The sequence below is a fragment of the Octodon degus genome, unplaced genomic scaffold (genome assembly GCF_000260255.1).
Source record: "Octodon degus isolate 3935 unplaced genomic scaffold, OctDeg1.0 scaffold00027, whole genome shotgun sequence".
Lineage (NCBI taxonomy): Eukaryota > Metazoa > Chordata > Mammalia > Rodentia > Octodontidae > Octodon > Octodon degus.
Window position 1 is genome coordinate 5,764,756 of NW_004524603.1, and position 16,474 is coordinate 5,781,229.

Consider the following 16,474-nt stretch of genomic DNA (forward strand, 5'->3'; position numbering starts at 1 on the left):
TTGTTCTAAGTAGGTGCTTTAGACCACTGAGCCATCTCACCAGCCCCTGAACTGTTTTTTAGGAAAGGTTTATTTTTTGTTTTTGGTGCCAAGGACCGAACCCAGGGCTTCCAGCTTGCTAGGCAAGCCTTCTACCGCTGAGCCAAATCCCCAGCCCCGATAATTTGATACATGTAGACAGTGTGTATTGATGAATCAGGGTAGCTACCACCTACATCTTCTCAAGCACTTGTCATGTCTATGTATTGGGAGATTTCTGAGTCTCCTTCTCTAGTGTTATAAAATATACCATAGCTTGCTGCAGAATTCCGTTACCTTATTGTACTATTGATGCTGGAAAGAATCACTCCTTTCTAACCCCTTTTGGCCACTGTTACCTAAGTGCCCCCTTCCTCTTATCTTTTTTAGGCCCCACTGATCACTATTCTGTTCGCTTTTGCAGATTTTGGGCTTGAGCTTTGGGCAAGGGAGCACGTGGGGTGCTGAGGGTTTCTGTGCCTGACTTACTTCCCATAACCTGATGCCTTCTCTTCTTTCCATGTGGCTACAAAAGAGTTCGTAAGTTACAGCAGAATAAAGTCCCACTGTGTATGCACACATCACCTTTTCTTTATAGTTTCATCTGCTGACAGACCCTTATGCTGGCATTTATGGGCTAGACCCAAAAGGGCCCAAAGCCTCATGTGTGGGGAGGGCGGTTGGGCTGTGGGGGCTTATAAGCCGACTTGCTGTCACCAGCTGAGGTGACGGGCTGACTGAGGAGGTCACTGCAGTGTGACCTGGAAGGTCTACCTTGCTCTGGGGCTCCTCCCTGCTGCCTTTGCTTCCTGGTTCCGGGCAGCTAGCTTCCACTCTACCCTCTGTCGTGCCAACTCTGCCCGGAGACTATAACCCTGAGCTGAAGTGAGCCCCCCTCGGGAGCTGCAGGTGTCAGGAATTCCGTCTTGGCCATGAGGAAAGTGGCCGAGCCAGTCAGCTGTTGTGACGAGTGGTGTAATCAGCCCAGCAGTACAAGTACCTCTGTGAGACGATTTCATTTGCTCTGAGATAGAAGTAGAGGAGGAACTGCTGGATCACACACTAGCTCTACTTCTACTTTCTTTATTTTTGAGACAGAATTACCTAACTGCTGTTTGGTACCTGTTCTCTCCATGTAGTTCAGGCTGGCCTTGAATTCGCTGTCATTCTACTGCCTCAGCCTCCTGAGCTATTTTTAGTTTTTTGAGGAATTTCTATACGGTTTTCCACGATGGCTTCAGTAACTTACATTTCCACCACTAGTGCTCCATTAATCTGTTTTTCATTACTGTACAGAAGTACCCGAGGCAGTCTCTTGGTTACTTTTCTCTCGTTGCTGGGACAAAATACCTGACACCCAAAATGAAGGAAGGAGAGGTTTATTTAGCTCACAGTTAGTGGAGGTTTCTGTCCATACTCAGCTGGCTCCAAGGCAGGGCGGCACACGGCAGAGGACAGCCATTCATGGCAGCAGAAAACAGCAAAGAGCAAAGGGAGGAGCAGCGGCTGTGGCCCCTAGCAAGCCTCTCTCCCCTCCTGACACTGTTTTCAGGCTATCCGCCCCAAGGCGGGCATAGCATTCACCACCATAATCCTGGCATTGGATCACGAATTAAGCACAAACTCTAGAAGCCACCCCAATGACTGCATGAGGCTCTGGGGGGACACCTAAACACAAACCATAGCACGCAGATTAACTTCATAAAGATAAATGGTGTATAAACTCACAGAGGTGGAGGCCAAAAGTTCTGACACTTGCTGGCTCTGGTGAGGGCCCTGTGGCTGATGGCAGGAGCCCATGACAGAGAGAGATCCTGTCATCAAACAGGAAGGCCAAGGGGGTTCAGAGATCAAGCTACTGCAGCAACAACACTCTTGGGAGTATGAGATTTATCCTGTCAGAGGCCACGGCCATAGGTGACCTAGAGTCCTCCCCTTAGGCCTTGTTCTTAAAAGTCTTGTCACCCCTCATGTCCGCACACTAAGGATCAAGTCTCCAATACATTGAACCTTGGGGCACACAGCACATCCAGCCACGGCAAGTGTCCTCGGGTTCTCATTTCACCTCTGCACCTACTTCTGTTATTTTGATCATGGGCATTTGAGCTGTGGCAAGAGCTCATTGTGGTATGGATCAACATTTCACTGATAACTAGTTATATTGAACATTTTCATGTATTCCTTTGGTTACTTGCAAATATTTTTTGAGAAACATCTTTTCAGATGATTTACCTGTTTTAGTATTCTCTCTCTCTCTTTTCTTTTTTTGTATTTTAGGGAAGGGTCTACAGGGTGTTCAGGGTCTCACTACTAGATCAGACTTGTAGTGATCCACCTGCTTACAGCTTCCCAAGAGCTGGGATTATAGGCGCGTGCCACCACACCCAGTCTCAATTGCTGTCTCAGTGTGCCCCAGGGGCAGGTTTGGCACAGTAGGCCCTGGGGATTGAACCCCTGGCCCCTGTGCCTGCTTGCAGGTGCTTTAATCTGCTGAGCTATTTGGCTGGCCTGATTTACCTATTTTAAAACCAGATTAAAAAAATAAAACCAGATTTTAGTTCTTGCTGTTTAGTTTCTGGAGTTCCTTGTGTATGCTGCATCTTTTTTTTTTTTAAATTTTTCCCCTCTGTACTTAGTACAGGGTCTACAGGGTCTCACTGCATAGATCACAGTGATCCTCCTGTGTTCAGCCTCCCAAGCGCTGGGATTACAGGCGCGCACCACCACGCGCAGTCTCAATTGCTGTCTCAGCATGCCTTGGGGGCGGGGCCAGCAGGCTGAAATTGAACCCCGGTCACTGCATTTGCTTCAGCAGGTGCTTTAGTCCACTGAGCTATCTGGCCAGCCCTGTGTGCTGCATCTTAACCTCTGGTCAGAGAAATAGTCTGCAGATACTTTGCAGGTTGTCGTCTCTCCAGTCTTTGTTCTTTTGCTGTGCAAAATGCTTTTTAGTCTGACGTGATCCCATCTGTCTATTTTTCTTTTGTTGTCTGTGATTTTGTTTTTGTCTTTTAAAATTAAAAAAAAATCATTAAAAAATTTATTTGGTAGAGGGTGTCACTGTGCATTTCAGCCTGCTCCTGTCTCAGCCTCCCCAGTGCTGGGATTGCAGGTGTGCACCACCAGGCCCAGTTTCAGTGGCTGGCACGGTGTGTCCGGGGCTCTGGGGCCGGCATGGCATGGGTACTGGGTATTGAACCTGGGTCTAAGCAGGCGCTTTAACCACTGAACCATCTCTCCAGCCCCTTGTTTTTTCTTCTTGACATAGGGTCTCATCATGCAGCTCAGGCTGGCCTTGAGCTCACTTTGTAGCGCAGGCTGGTCTTGAACTTGCAACGATCCTCCTGCCTCAGCCTCCGGAGTGCTGGGATTACAGGCATGAGCCACCACACCCGGCTGTCGCCTGTGCTTTTGAGGTTTTTTTTTGTGTGTATGCTTTAAAATTTTTTATTGGTACATTTTAGATATGCACAATGATAATATTCATCCTCTTGAATTTGCCCCAGCTCATGGTCTATCTGCCTTCTTTTCCCCCCTATCCTTCTTCCTTCTCTTCAACCTGTCTTCCCCTGGTTATTTACAAAAGCTTTGTGTCCATTTGTTTCTTTCTGCTTTTGATGTCTTATTCAAAAATTCTTGCCAAGACCAATAGCTTGAAGTGTTTTTCCTGTAGTAGTTTCACAGTTAGGGGCCTTTGATCAATTTTGCGTTGGTTGTTGTGTATAGCAAGAGGTAGGAATCCAGGCGCATTAGAGTCTTTGAGCCCAGCCCTTCCACCTCCTGACTTAGGCAAGAAGCCCGAGACCCGCAGGCCCCCGACTGCGGCCAGCTCAGGGCTCTCCCTGGGGCCCTCCAGCGTATGCCCTTGGATATCTCCTTTGGACTAAGCTGTGGGCCTTTCAGCAGGCTGGAGACCAAGCTCCACGGGGAGCTCTGCGCCGTCCTTAGGAGGCTCGCGCGGTGGGCAAGCCGCCAGAGAAGTCCTCTATCTCGGGACCCAGGAGGGGAAGAGCTGGGAAGAAGGGCTGAGCTGCGCCCCCTGCTCTGACCAGTGAGTCCCTATAAATGAGTTTCTTTTGAAAGCCTGAAGCCCTCAAGTGAGCTGAGGAGGAAACACGGGGTCAGAATGTGTGCCGAGAGCTATACATTTCTGCTGTCCGGCTGGGGCCATTATTCCTTTGCCTGCAGTACTCAGCTGGCAGCTCGCAGCACATCGGTCACATCTGCCAGCCCAGGTGAGCACCCTGGTTATTTAATTAATTGCGTGCACACAGTTCAAGGTCCTCGCTCTTGCACGGCGTGCCTGCCAGTTCTCCATAGTCCAGAAATATCCCCAGGAACTTTTCTCTATTTATAAATAGAATTATTAGAATCATATCTCCCTTGTTCCGCTGCCAACCTTATCTCTTATCAGGATATCTGAACAACAGCCTCGACAATGACAACAGCAGCCACACCAGTGACGATGGCGACAACTCCATTCTAATTCGCTGTTCCTAGGCCATGTGGTACATCGTTCCAGTGTTTTGGTCACAGTGAACACAGAAGTCTCTGGGGAGTTGGTGCGATCTCACGCGTGATTAAAATGCTTTACACAATTGTGTGTCACTTTTGGGGGATGAGAGGAATTTTCTAGCAATTCCAATTCTATTGGAAGTCACTTTCTGAAGTTCTGACACTCAGGACATGAGATGGCCTGATAGGGTAGACTCAGCAATGTTTGCTCCAGAGCTCACGCTGTCCAGTGTGTCCCATGCCATCCTCCATCATTTATGACAATCTCTTTTCCTTCTGCAGCAACAGCCTCCCAACACCCTCATAGCAAGTTAGCATCCCAGTCCAGGCTGTCACCCAGTCAGCTTTCAACCTCATGCCCTTGGTCCTACCTAAGGACCAGCCCAAGGTGAGATCAATTTTTGACTTCTTCTTACTCTTCCTGGGATATTTTCCAGGAGCTGTAGTGAACATGTTTTTGGATCACGCTAGATCTATCCTGCACATGTTTCTATTTCTGTGTGTGTTTTCCTGACTCTTTCTCTCCTCTCTGGAGACACTGGCCTTCTCCTTGATGTCGACACTTTTGCTGAGAGTGGAGTCTGTCTAGTCCACTTTTCCTTTATTCTCCTCTTTAACTGGGGTGTCAGGAAGACCTAGACTGTGGACAGCAGAAGCAACTCTGGCTATTGAAGACAGAAAAGCATTCATTGCAAAGAACCAGTGGTGATAAAATTGCTCCAGGACTTGGAGATGAGTGTCAGGGCCCCTCTTCCAGAGCCACAGCAAAGAACTGGCCCAACAGAGCCAGAGCCAGGACGTAGACTCTGGATTTGTGCACCTGAGTAGCTAGCATGCTCAGGAAGCCGTTCCTGTGCCTCTTTCTCCCCAAACGTAACATCCTCAGCTACAGTCCCAGGTTGGAGAAATTGTTGCATTTCTGGTGGAAAGTGGAGGTCTTTCATATTACCACCTCTCTTCCTGCTTCAGTTTCGGAACTGGGTCTTACAAGAGGGTGCTTGTGCCAATTCACATACTGGAGATAATCAGTTATGGAAAAGAATAGTTCATTTTGGCTCATAATTTTGGAGGTTTCCGTCCATGGTTGAGGGGCTTCCCTGCTCTGCTCCTCTTTTGAGGCAGCATGTCATGGAGACACATGTGACGGACGAGAAGCTGCCCGCTCGTGTTGGCCAGGAACCAGAGAGCGAGGAAGGGCCCTTCGAGGCCACACCTCCAGTGATACAACTTCCTCCAGGTAGGCCCCACCCCTTAAAGTTCTTACCACTTCTAAGCAGTGCCACAGGATGGTGACCAAGCCTTGAGCACACGAGCCTTCTGGGGACATTTTAGACCCAAACAATTACAGCACATTGTCTAGAACATGGCATAGGCTGGAGTGAGGATCAGCAGCAATCACAGACAGTGGAAAAAATTGTCCAGAGGCTCAGAGATTTTGCAGGACACAATTGAATGATTGGTGGTAAGACAGCCTGAGGAAGAGAGATTGGTGGACACTGGGAGGGTAGGGGATTTTTGGTTCAGGTGAGCGCTCACGTTAGAAGAGCCTTGTGAACAATGTGTCCTGTTCTGTGGACGTGGGCCAGACGTTTGGCCCCTTCTTCAGGCACTCATGATTCCTCAGTGGTTCATGGACAAAATAGCTGTGGTGTCAGATGGGAGCTACACGTGGACTCAGCAGCAATGTGGGTCTTGTGTCACCAACGGCCATCTGCAGGCTTCTGGAACTGGGTGCCCAGCACTGAGGTGCTTCTTCAGTGGTTCCCTGCCTCAGGGTATGGCTCCACCTTTGCTGCCAACCAAGAGTTCACCATGACAGCATTGCATGCCACATTACTTTTAATCAAGAAAGAGATTTTCCGCCGAACTCTGGGACGGTGGATGCGCACCCTCAGGACATTGTTGTCAAGTGTTGTGTCCCATCATCGGAAATGGCTGCCTGGAAGACTGGCCTACTGAGGATATATTCAGCACCAGCTGCGTAGGCTCTGGCTGTCTTCTCCTACTTATCCGTTCTTTGCTTTTATTCCTTTCACCCTGTGCTCTTCTTTCCCCTCCTGCCTACTTCTCTTCCCAGTGTGCTCCATCAGCTGCTATTCTCCTGGTAAACTCTTCCTCCACTCTGTGGTCACATATTAACAGCAGCAACCATGTCATATGACAACAGCAAGTAAGCCAGTGACAATGGCAACCACTCCATTCTAATTTGCCCTTTCTAGACAATGCTTTATGTCTTTAGAGTGTTTTAGTCACAGTCGACACAGGAGAAGTCTCTGGTTAGTTGGCGCGTTGCTTTGCTCTGTCATCTGAACACATTTTTACTACCCAACATACTTTGTGTTGCAAGTTGCAGAAACACAACTCTAACTTACGCTAAAAAGGAATTTGTTGGCTACAGTAACAGAAAGGTCTAGGGCTTTCTGGTTTCTGGTGTGGCAGGATTCAGATGTTCAACTTGTGCCCTGAGGGGTCTGTCTCTCTCCAATTTTGGGTGTCCTTCACCCTGCACTGGCCACATTCTTTGACATCATCCCTCTCTGAAGCTTTAATAAAGCTACTGGCAGCTCCAGATTCATAATCTTTGTGAATGCAGATCTCATCAGAGTAGCCCTTATCTCTCTTAGACAGAAATAGCCAAATCAGGATCAAGTGGGAAAGTTGCCCTCCTTGGGCCATGTGATTATGCTTAAATTAACCTGGAATTATCTGACAATCACACATGAGTCATGTGATTGCTCTTTTGTGGGGAGCTTGAGTCACCCAAGGTGGTGGAGGAGCAGTTTCCAAAAAGGAACAAAGATGGGCAGGCAGGGTGCATGCAGCGAGTGTCCGCGTGCTGGCGCCTCCCCTCCACGGCGCTGCGGGAGCGAGGCTTTCCCTCCGCTTCTGCTAGCTTGCACCCTGACTCTGGCTGCTCACATTCTATTTCTTGCTGCTGGCTCCGCCTAGACTTCGGTGCTTGATCTTACCCAGCTAACCAGCATCCAGGCCCAGAAATAGAACCTGCCTCCCTCCTGGAAGCTCCTGTGAGCCACTTCCTGATCACAACCTTTATGTGAAAGGCAAAACAAAGAAACTTCTGGAAAGTTGTGCTTGGAGACTAGAAACACAGAATGCTGAAGGAAAAGACCAATACAGAAGCTACATTTAAACGAAGCACTTCTGTTTATCAAGGTACATACTTAGAAATCTCTAGAAAGTACCCTACAGTGGTGGGGTCATGGTAGGATCCAACCCGAGAGAGCTCCCAAAGGCCGCAGTTAGGATAATTTGAGCAACAAAATAAATAATGACATACTGGATTATAACCTAAGGAATAAAATAAATATTCATGCATACAAGCTTATACAAGTGATTGAATATATAAATAACATGGAGAGAAAGGGTGACTCTTCCATGCAGAAGAACTGCAATGCATTTAGATGCTATCCTGTTCAGGGACACGTTTTGGGGTATGGGTTTGCTCTACAGACTTGCTTCCAAAAAGCAGAGTCCGGAAGGGAGAACAGTAACATTACAGTGGAGGGACCTTGATGTTACCATCTAGACCGAATGCTCAAAGTTAATACTGCCGGAGAGAAGTCGTCCTGAAACGCGTGCCCCAGCTGTGAAGTGTTGCACCTGTGACCACCAGGCGTGTGTGTCCCCTGCCCCATCCTAAGCCCCAGGGCAAACTTGTACTGAAGAGCATGTTACAGAATATCTAACCACAATGCTTGGGAGGTGTCAAGGGCGCGGGAGAGCAGAGAAGACAAAGGAGGTTACTACAAAACCGGGAGAAGGGCAACCCGGGATCCTAGCTTCTGAGAGGTCAAGGCGGCCCAACAGGAAGCTGGTGAAATACAAATAGCTTATAGCTTAATTAATAGCACTGCACCCATGTTGGCCTCTTAGGCTCAACAACTCCACCACGGAGACGGAAAATGTCACCAGGGGAGGCTGGGTAGGGAGGTCTCTGTATGGTCTTTGTAATTTTCTCCACGTCTAAAGTTATTCCAGAATAAAAGTCTGTTACAAGTATATCTTTAAGAGAGTAAAATGCTCAACTGTAGAGGTTTGTAATGCGTACAGCCTACAAAAGACTCCTATTGAAAGCGTATGTGAAATTCTTACAAATTGATAAGGAAGGAAGCAGCAAAACCATTAGAAAAAATGAGGAAAGGGATAGAAAATGCACACGACAGAAAAAGGAAAGCCGAAAGGCCAATAAACGCACGGAAAGTGGGCTGTCTCTTTGGGGAAGTGGACTGAATTATTTCTTCAACTACTTGGTGCTTTGGCTCTCTCTTCACGCCCTCCAGTACGTTGCAGCCCTTTTCTTCCTTTTTGCCGCGTGCTCTCTGCGGTCTTGTCTTTCATTCCATTTGCGTTTCCAATTTCCGTCCCTCGCTCTGTTCCGCTGTGCTCCCCTGGGCTGCTTCCAGCTTTGTCTTCGCTTCCGTGATAATTTTACTTTTCTTCCACCCTTTCCTGGCTTTTGTCAGCTCACTTTTCAGCTCCTTCTGTTTTCCTCACCCTCTCTTCCTTGAGCTGTTGCTTCATTAAGTTGAAAATATTCATGGCAAAATATTTGGGTGTGATTTTTCACTCTTTGTTGCAACACGCATTAAATGAAAATCCTTCTCCAATTTTTATGCTCCAATATTTTGTATGGATCTGAAGACCCCTCTGCTTTGAAGCAGGTGTGTTCTTTTCTTGGGATGGGTGCTTGCAAGATATTCAGAGAGTTAGGGCCAGGACCATCCCAAGGGAGAGAGCAAATGGATTTTCTCACCTCTAGAAGTTTTCCTCGCCTTAATTTTCCCAGTTCATTTTTTTTTTTTTTTTTCCAGTGACAGAACAACGCACTTGACCCTCTTCACTTTCTGGCTCTTTAATGAAATTAGAGAATGGGCATTAAAATGGGACTTGCAGTTTCTCTGGCTGCTACGGCTCAGGGTTCAGTTGCCATTCCCAGGCCATCTGTCCTCAGCTTAGTGCCATAGGGAAGTGATGGGACTTTAGTGGTGGGCCTGAGGGCAGGGCTCTAGGTCACTGGTGACACGCCCTTGAAGGGACCTTAGCCTTTTCCCTTCATTTCTCTTTCATTTCTTTCTCTGCTGTCTGATGCCACTGAGTCAGGTCAAATGATGTCCCAGCTGTCTTTTGGACAGCAGTAAACAGAAGCACACAGGGGCGGCGTGTGAAGGGGAACAGCGAACACATAACACAGGGCTGGGCTGGGTTTTCTAGGCTGCATTTAGGTGGCAGAAAAATGGTGAACAGAGTCAGCTTGGGGTTGTATCTTTGAAGAAAAGGGACCAGTTTCCACGGAGTGGTGGGGACACTTGCGCTGGGCTTGGTCACAGTTGTGCTTCCATGTGAGCTCAGTGTGCTCTGGGCATGTGACCTTACAGGCCTCGCTTCGAGGGCCTCAGATCTTGCAGCTGGGAAGCGCGAGGAGGCACAGGACATCCGATGGTGGTTCAGAACACTTGCTGCACACGAGGACGAGTGGGGCTAGTCTTTCGCTCTGCCAGGCAGGGCTGGCTGCCCCAGCAGGCTGGCTCCAGCCTCAGCAGCTTCACACAACAGCGGCTCGGCTCTTGTCTGTCCAAGTCACTGGGGCTGCTGGAGTAGCCCACGTGCTGTGGCTCTGCCCCCTGAATACGTGGTCTCTGTGGTGGCTGCCACGTGGAGACAGAGACATGCTGGCCCTAGTGTCCCACCTAAGTGCGGGGATGCTTGAACCCGTGAGGGAGCTGGGATCTTTGAGAGCCTAATTACTGTGTGTCTCAGCTTTTACTGCACAAACATGGCAACATTTTTTTCTCTTTTCTTATTTTATGGGGAGGGCAGGGACTGGAGATTGAACCTGGAGCCTTCACACTGCTCTATAACCCCAGCTCTTTGTGTAATTTTAAAATTTTAAGACAGAGTCTTTCTGACACTGTCATGGTTACTTTTCACTCATTGCTGGGACAAAATACCTGACACCCAAAATTAAGGAAGGAAACATTTATTTAGCTCACCATTAGTTGAAATTTCAGGTCCTACTTGGCTCGCTTCCAAGGCCGAGTGGCACATGGCAGAGGGCCGCAGTTCACGGCAGCAGAAAACAGCGAAGAGCAAGCGGAGGAGCAGCGGCCTTGGCGGCTGGCAGGCTGCCTGCCCCAGGGCGGGTGTAGCACTCACACGCATAGTCCTCGCATTGGATCACGAATTAATCACAAGCTCTAGAAGCCCGCCCCGCAGACTGCATGAGTCTTTGGGGGGACATCAGGATACAAACCCTAACACTAAGTTGCCCAGGATGGGCTCCAACTTGTGACCGTCTTGCCTCAGCCTCCCAGAGTGCTGGGATTACAGGTGTGTGCCGCCACGCCTGGCTTGCTGTCTCCTTTGAATGCGTATTCAACGACATTCTTAGGGCACCCTGGTGTCGGTTCTGCTGTTAGGACTCTTCGTGTAATACTAACTTTTCTTTTCCACACTTAGCACTCAGGCCGGGGCTGGAGGGGGTGGGGGGCCACCTAGAGGCCAGGGGTATGATGGTGAGTCGGCGGCGGCAGTTAGGGTACTTAAGCTTCTCAGAAGAACAAAGGAAACAAAGGACAGTTGGGTGAAACTAATGTCTAAAAACTCAGGACGAGCCTGGGCTGGCGGTGAACACAAACGCCTATCTCTTGGAATATTCCACTGAGTCCTTGCGACCTAAAACCCCGCCCTACGCGTCCCAGAGGAAGGGCCTGACCAGACCAGCGTGCTACTCTAACCCGCGGCGCCTGCTCTGGGGCAAAGCCCGTCCTCCTGTGGCTTCGTCCATCCATCCCATCTCTGGCCCCGACAGTGGCTCAGACCTCAGACCTGCGGGCGGGCCCTCATACCCCTCCGCGGTCTCCTTCCAGGCCCAGCAGCAGCCCTGGTGCTCCGGGCACCTCCTGTCCTGTGTCATTTCGGGACTCTGACAAGCAGCTGCTCAGGCAGCCCTCACCAGGGGCCCGAGACACTGGCCTTAATTACTCCTCAGAGTTTAACCCTCGGTCGTCCTGTGGAGAGGTCAGGGCCTCCGGACTCTGAATGCCTGGTCGCCGGAATCAGCCCCAATGTTGAGAGATGGGCGCCCTCTGGGCCTGACATGAGCTGGACATGACCTTTACATGCCAACAAATACTGCGACAGAGAAGCGGGGACTTGGGGCGGACGCGTGGAAGAATGAGGTGGCCGGAGAGATGACAGCTGACAGCATCGGCCTGGCGCAGCCTGGGGCCTGCACATGGAGGCTGAGTATTTGAGCAGCAGGGCCGCCCACTCAGGGCGCCGACCGTGGGGCGAGCAGGGCCTCTGTCCCTCCCTGCGTCTGATGCGCCTGCACCCAGCACCATGTACACTAGCGTTTGGTTTCCAGTTCCCTGAGATGGGGCAGGAGATTTCCGTCTTGCTGCCTGATTCCACGTGGACTTACGCTGTTCATTTTAGCTACTTTCATATTTGGATTCTATTGCTCAGTCTGTTGTGACGTAGCCGCCCCAGCCTCAGGGGCTCTCTGGGTTTTGCTCCTTTGTCCACAAGGTCTTGGGGAAATGTTCAGGAGAGTGTTCTGATCCGGTCCTTTGGAAGTCAGGGCAGGGGCACGGGCACGCCCAGTTCTCAAGCACATCCCCCAGCTTGGCTCCCCCCTTCTCTGGGGACAACCCAAAATTAAGGTTTGGGTATTTCTGGAGACTGTTGGGGTTGCCACCCACCTGCCCTTCCCTGTCACAATCGTATCTCTACTTTGCATGGCTCCTCGAAGCCTAGCACATCTCTCAGGCCCCTAGTCCTCCCGAGGGGGAGGTTCCTTATGGGCAGATTCTAGCAGGTTCAGCTTCCCACGAGAAGCAATGGCCAGAATGGATTTTCTTAGCAGGCAAGCGCAGGGAGGGTGGGAGATTGTGGATGCTGCGCAGGCGCTGCTTTCCCCACGGGGTGAGCTGTGCCCCCTCTTTCTGTCTGAGTTGGCTGGCAGCGAGGACAAAGAATGTTGATGTCCCTGCCTCGGTCGCGGAATCTCGAAGCCAGCTTCCTTTTTTCTGTATCAGAGATGTTGTGAAGTAGCCAGCCCGCAAAGTTTGTAGTGGGACAGTGAAAACAGGAGGCTGAAGAGCGCCATGTTCCATCTGCGTCACTGAGTAGGAAGCACTTTGTCTGGTGCGGCCGGGGCGTCCTGGCCTTGGGGTGCCAGCCTTGCTCAGTGATGGTTTTCAAAATCCATGGGTTGGATGGAGGTGGGCTTTGACTGTGCAGTTAGCAAATAGCCAGGGGCTGCTTGCCAGTGGTCACCCCGCAGGTGCCCCACATGTGCCCCGCATGGCTGTCTTCCTGCGCAAGGAAAGGGGGCATTTCCCCAAACTGTTCCACATCCTCTGCTACATGACACTTTGTCCCTTTGGGAGTACGAGTGATTGCGTTTTTCTTTGCAGCAAAGAAAGGCCCTCTTCCAGGGGTGCTTCATGGTAGGAGACCTGCTCAGCCTCCTGTGACTACCTTGTTCCCAAGTCCCTGTGTACGTGTGTGTGTGTGTGTGTGTGTGTGTGTGTGTGTGTGTCTCCACTTGCGATGTTCTCCTCCACTCCTGCCTGCCTGGCCCTGTGCTGTCGTGGGATGGGACCACCTCAGCTCAACCTTTTGTTACTGATCCTTGCTCTTCCTACCTGCACCCTCCCCCATGCACTTAGCACCTACTTGGGCTCCTGGGGTGGTGGCCCTTCTTTCTTCCTTCCCATGTTCCCCTTTGGCCCTGACCATCCTTTCTGTTGGCTTCTCCTGCTCTTGCTCTGAAGGGTTTCACTCTGCACAGCATGTCTGCCTGCACTCCTGGGTTTAAGTTGGAAGAGCTTAGTCGTGTGTGTAATTGTCCATGACATCTGTGTAAGGAGAGTTCTGGGACACAAGTGCACACAGTAGGGCGTGTGTGTGTGTGTGTGTGTGTGTGTGTTTTGAAGGTTCCTGTGCACCAGGACCAAACGTTTCCCACGCACTCTGCTCTAGCCGTGCTGGCCTCCTCCACATTCTGAACACCACCAGGCCACCTCTGGCCTCAGGGCCTGTGCACAGGGGTGGGGTGGCTCTTCCTTCTCAGCTCTGCTCACAGGGACCTTGGCAAGGGCTTCCTGCCTCAAGGACACAAAACAGCAGCTTGCCTGCAAGCTCTTAGGTCTTTCTCCTTAGCCCCAGCATCACTTCAAACACCTAAATTTATTACAGTTTTATCTAAATTTCTATCTAGGTATCTACATCTTCTCTGTTTCCCTTCCTTTTCCTTTCCTCCCCTCTTCCCTCTCTCCTCTCCTTCCTCCCTTTTCTTTCTTTCTTTCTTTCTTTCTTTCTTTCTTTCTTTCTTTCTTTCTCTTCCTTCTCTCCTTTTCCCTTCCTTCCTCCTCCTTCTTTCCTTCCTTCTTTTCTTCCTTCTCATACTCTCTCCGTTCTTCCCTCCCTTCCTTTCTCTTTCTCATCTAGCTTTACAGACTAAGGCAGGAGCTCTGAGTGAACAGAACTGTCTTCCCTTGGCATGTGGGAGGCAGCTCCCCACTCACACCTGGGAGGAGCAAACTTGATACAGGTTATGGGCTGCAGGCCGTCTACCTAGTTGGAGTGGAATGCATCAGTTTGGGGAATCCTGCACACCTCAGACCCACAGAGCTGAGAGCAACAGGCCAAGTACCAGCTCCCAGCTTCCTGTCCACAGTGCTGCAGAGGTCCCCTCGCCTCCACCACAGTCGGGGGCTCCAAAGCTTGGCGCTGCCAGGCCAGCTCCACAGGAGCCTGCTTCCGTCCCTGCCCTCCCCGATGGCTGCACAGACCCTCTCCCTCCCCCACGACTCAGGCCTAAATCGGCCTTAGGAGGGTGCAGGGGGTTGGCGGGATCCACACCCCACATGTACACCCCCAAAAGCAGGGCTGGGAAATAGCAGCCAGTTCCCCACCGGCCCATTGGAGAAAGGCGGCAGGCGCACTGTCCTCTCAGTCTGTTATCTGTTGCTGCCATGTAACGCCCGAGACCAGCTGATGTGTAGAGAATACGGGTATCTTGGCTTGAGACGCCAGTGTGTGGAGGCTGCAGGTGCAAGAGTGTGGTGGCGTTAGGTCAATTTCGGCTGAGGGCCTGGGGAAGGCTGAGGGGAAGCACACGCATGCAAGAGACACTGCGATGCCAGAAGTGGTGGCACATGCCCATCATCCTGGCACTCAGGAGGCTGAGCAGGAGGACTGCTGTAAGCTTGCTATCAGCCTAGTTATGTAGAGTGAGTTCAAGGCCAGCTTGAACTGTAGTGCAAGACCCTGTCTCAGAAACAAAAGAAAACACAACACAACACAACACAAGACAAGAGCCCCTGCCAGGGCTAACTTGCTTTGCAAGATTCTGCTCTCGGGTGAATACTCCAGCCCTTTGAGAGCAGGAACTCACTACAGGAAGGAAGAACCCAGATTGTGGCAAAGGCAAGACCCCCCTCCTCAGGCCCTGCTCACCTCTAATGGCCTCCCCTCCCTCTCCTCCACTGTGGCCATCGAATTTCAGCACGAGGTTTGGAGGGGACACACTGCCTGGCAACTGTGAAGGTGTTTGAGGGACTCGGGCAACCGTGAGTGACAGAGGCCCGTTACATGTGCTGGTATGGGGTTTCCACTCTGATGGGACCAATGATCCGTGCCACTGTGAGGTCTGTTTTGCTGATTGTTCACTTGCCCAAGCAGCTCTGTGTCCCCTTGTCCCACTCCCGGGCTTCCTGTCCTGTGACTTGGCAGTTCCTTCCCTTCATGTTTTCCAGTAGCTCCCCGGGCTTTGTGTCCTACCCTTTCTCCCCTAAAAGAAGACCTAACCAGAAAATAAGCCCTAGCGTGATTTCTCAGGATGCCCAGAATATAAACCCTACCCTCAAATAAGCCCCAGTTAAGACTTCTGGCCAGGAGGAAGCATTTGGTTGTGTCTGTTGCAGCACTCCATGGACGTTTTGAATTACGATGGCATTCCAGAAAGTGGCATGACTGCATTCATATATAGATGTGGAGTTTTCTACCTAAGTAATGGTACATTTTTGTACATGAAAAAAATGTTTCCTGAAAATAAGCCCTGTTGCATCGTTTGCAGCAAAAATTTATACAAGACTTGGCTTTATTTGGGGGAAATACAGTATTAATACCTACTCAGGTCCAGACAGGATAGACGCCCTTCCCCAGTCCAGCATCAGGATGTGGGTTTTGTTTGATGACCTTTTTTCTGAGGGGCAGAACTGGGGATTGAACTCAGGCCCTTGCGCTTGCCAGGGAAGCATTTATTCCACTGAGCCATCTCCTCGGCCCTTTGATGCCCTTCTTAGAGCAGAAAGTTTTTAACTTTGACATAGTGGAAACATCAATTTTTTTTTTTTTTTTTTTTGTATCAGGAATTGAACTCAGGACTTTGCACTTGCCAGGAAGGCATTTATGCCGCTGAGCTATCTCCCCAGCCCCAAAACATCCATTTTTGTCTTACAGTTTCGTTCTTTTAAGTTTAATTATTAAATGCGCCCTGAATTCATCTCCAGGTATCAAATATATCATTATGTGTTCTTTTCTCCTAGCTCTACAGTTACATCTTTCACATTTGGATCTTTAATTTACACAGAACCCACCTTCACCTATAAAAATAAACCCTTTAGCTTCACTTGCTCTCTGCTAACTTAAATATTTTTTTCAAATTTTAATTTTTAGAGCCAGTGAGATAGCTCAGCAGACTAAGGCCCTGCTTAGGCAAGGACAGGGACCGGGATTTGATCCCCAGCACCACATGCTGCGCCGGCCCCGCTTGCTGGGCCCACTGAGCTGGCCACTGAGACTGGGCGTGGTGGCGCACGCCTGTAATCCCAGCACTCGGGAGGCTGAAAACAGGAGGATCACTAGCAGCCCAAACTGTGTAGTGAGACCATGTGCCAAATACATTAAA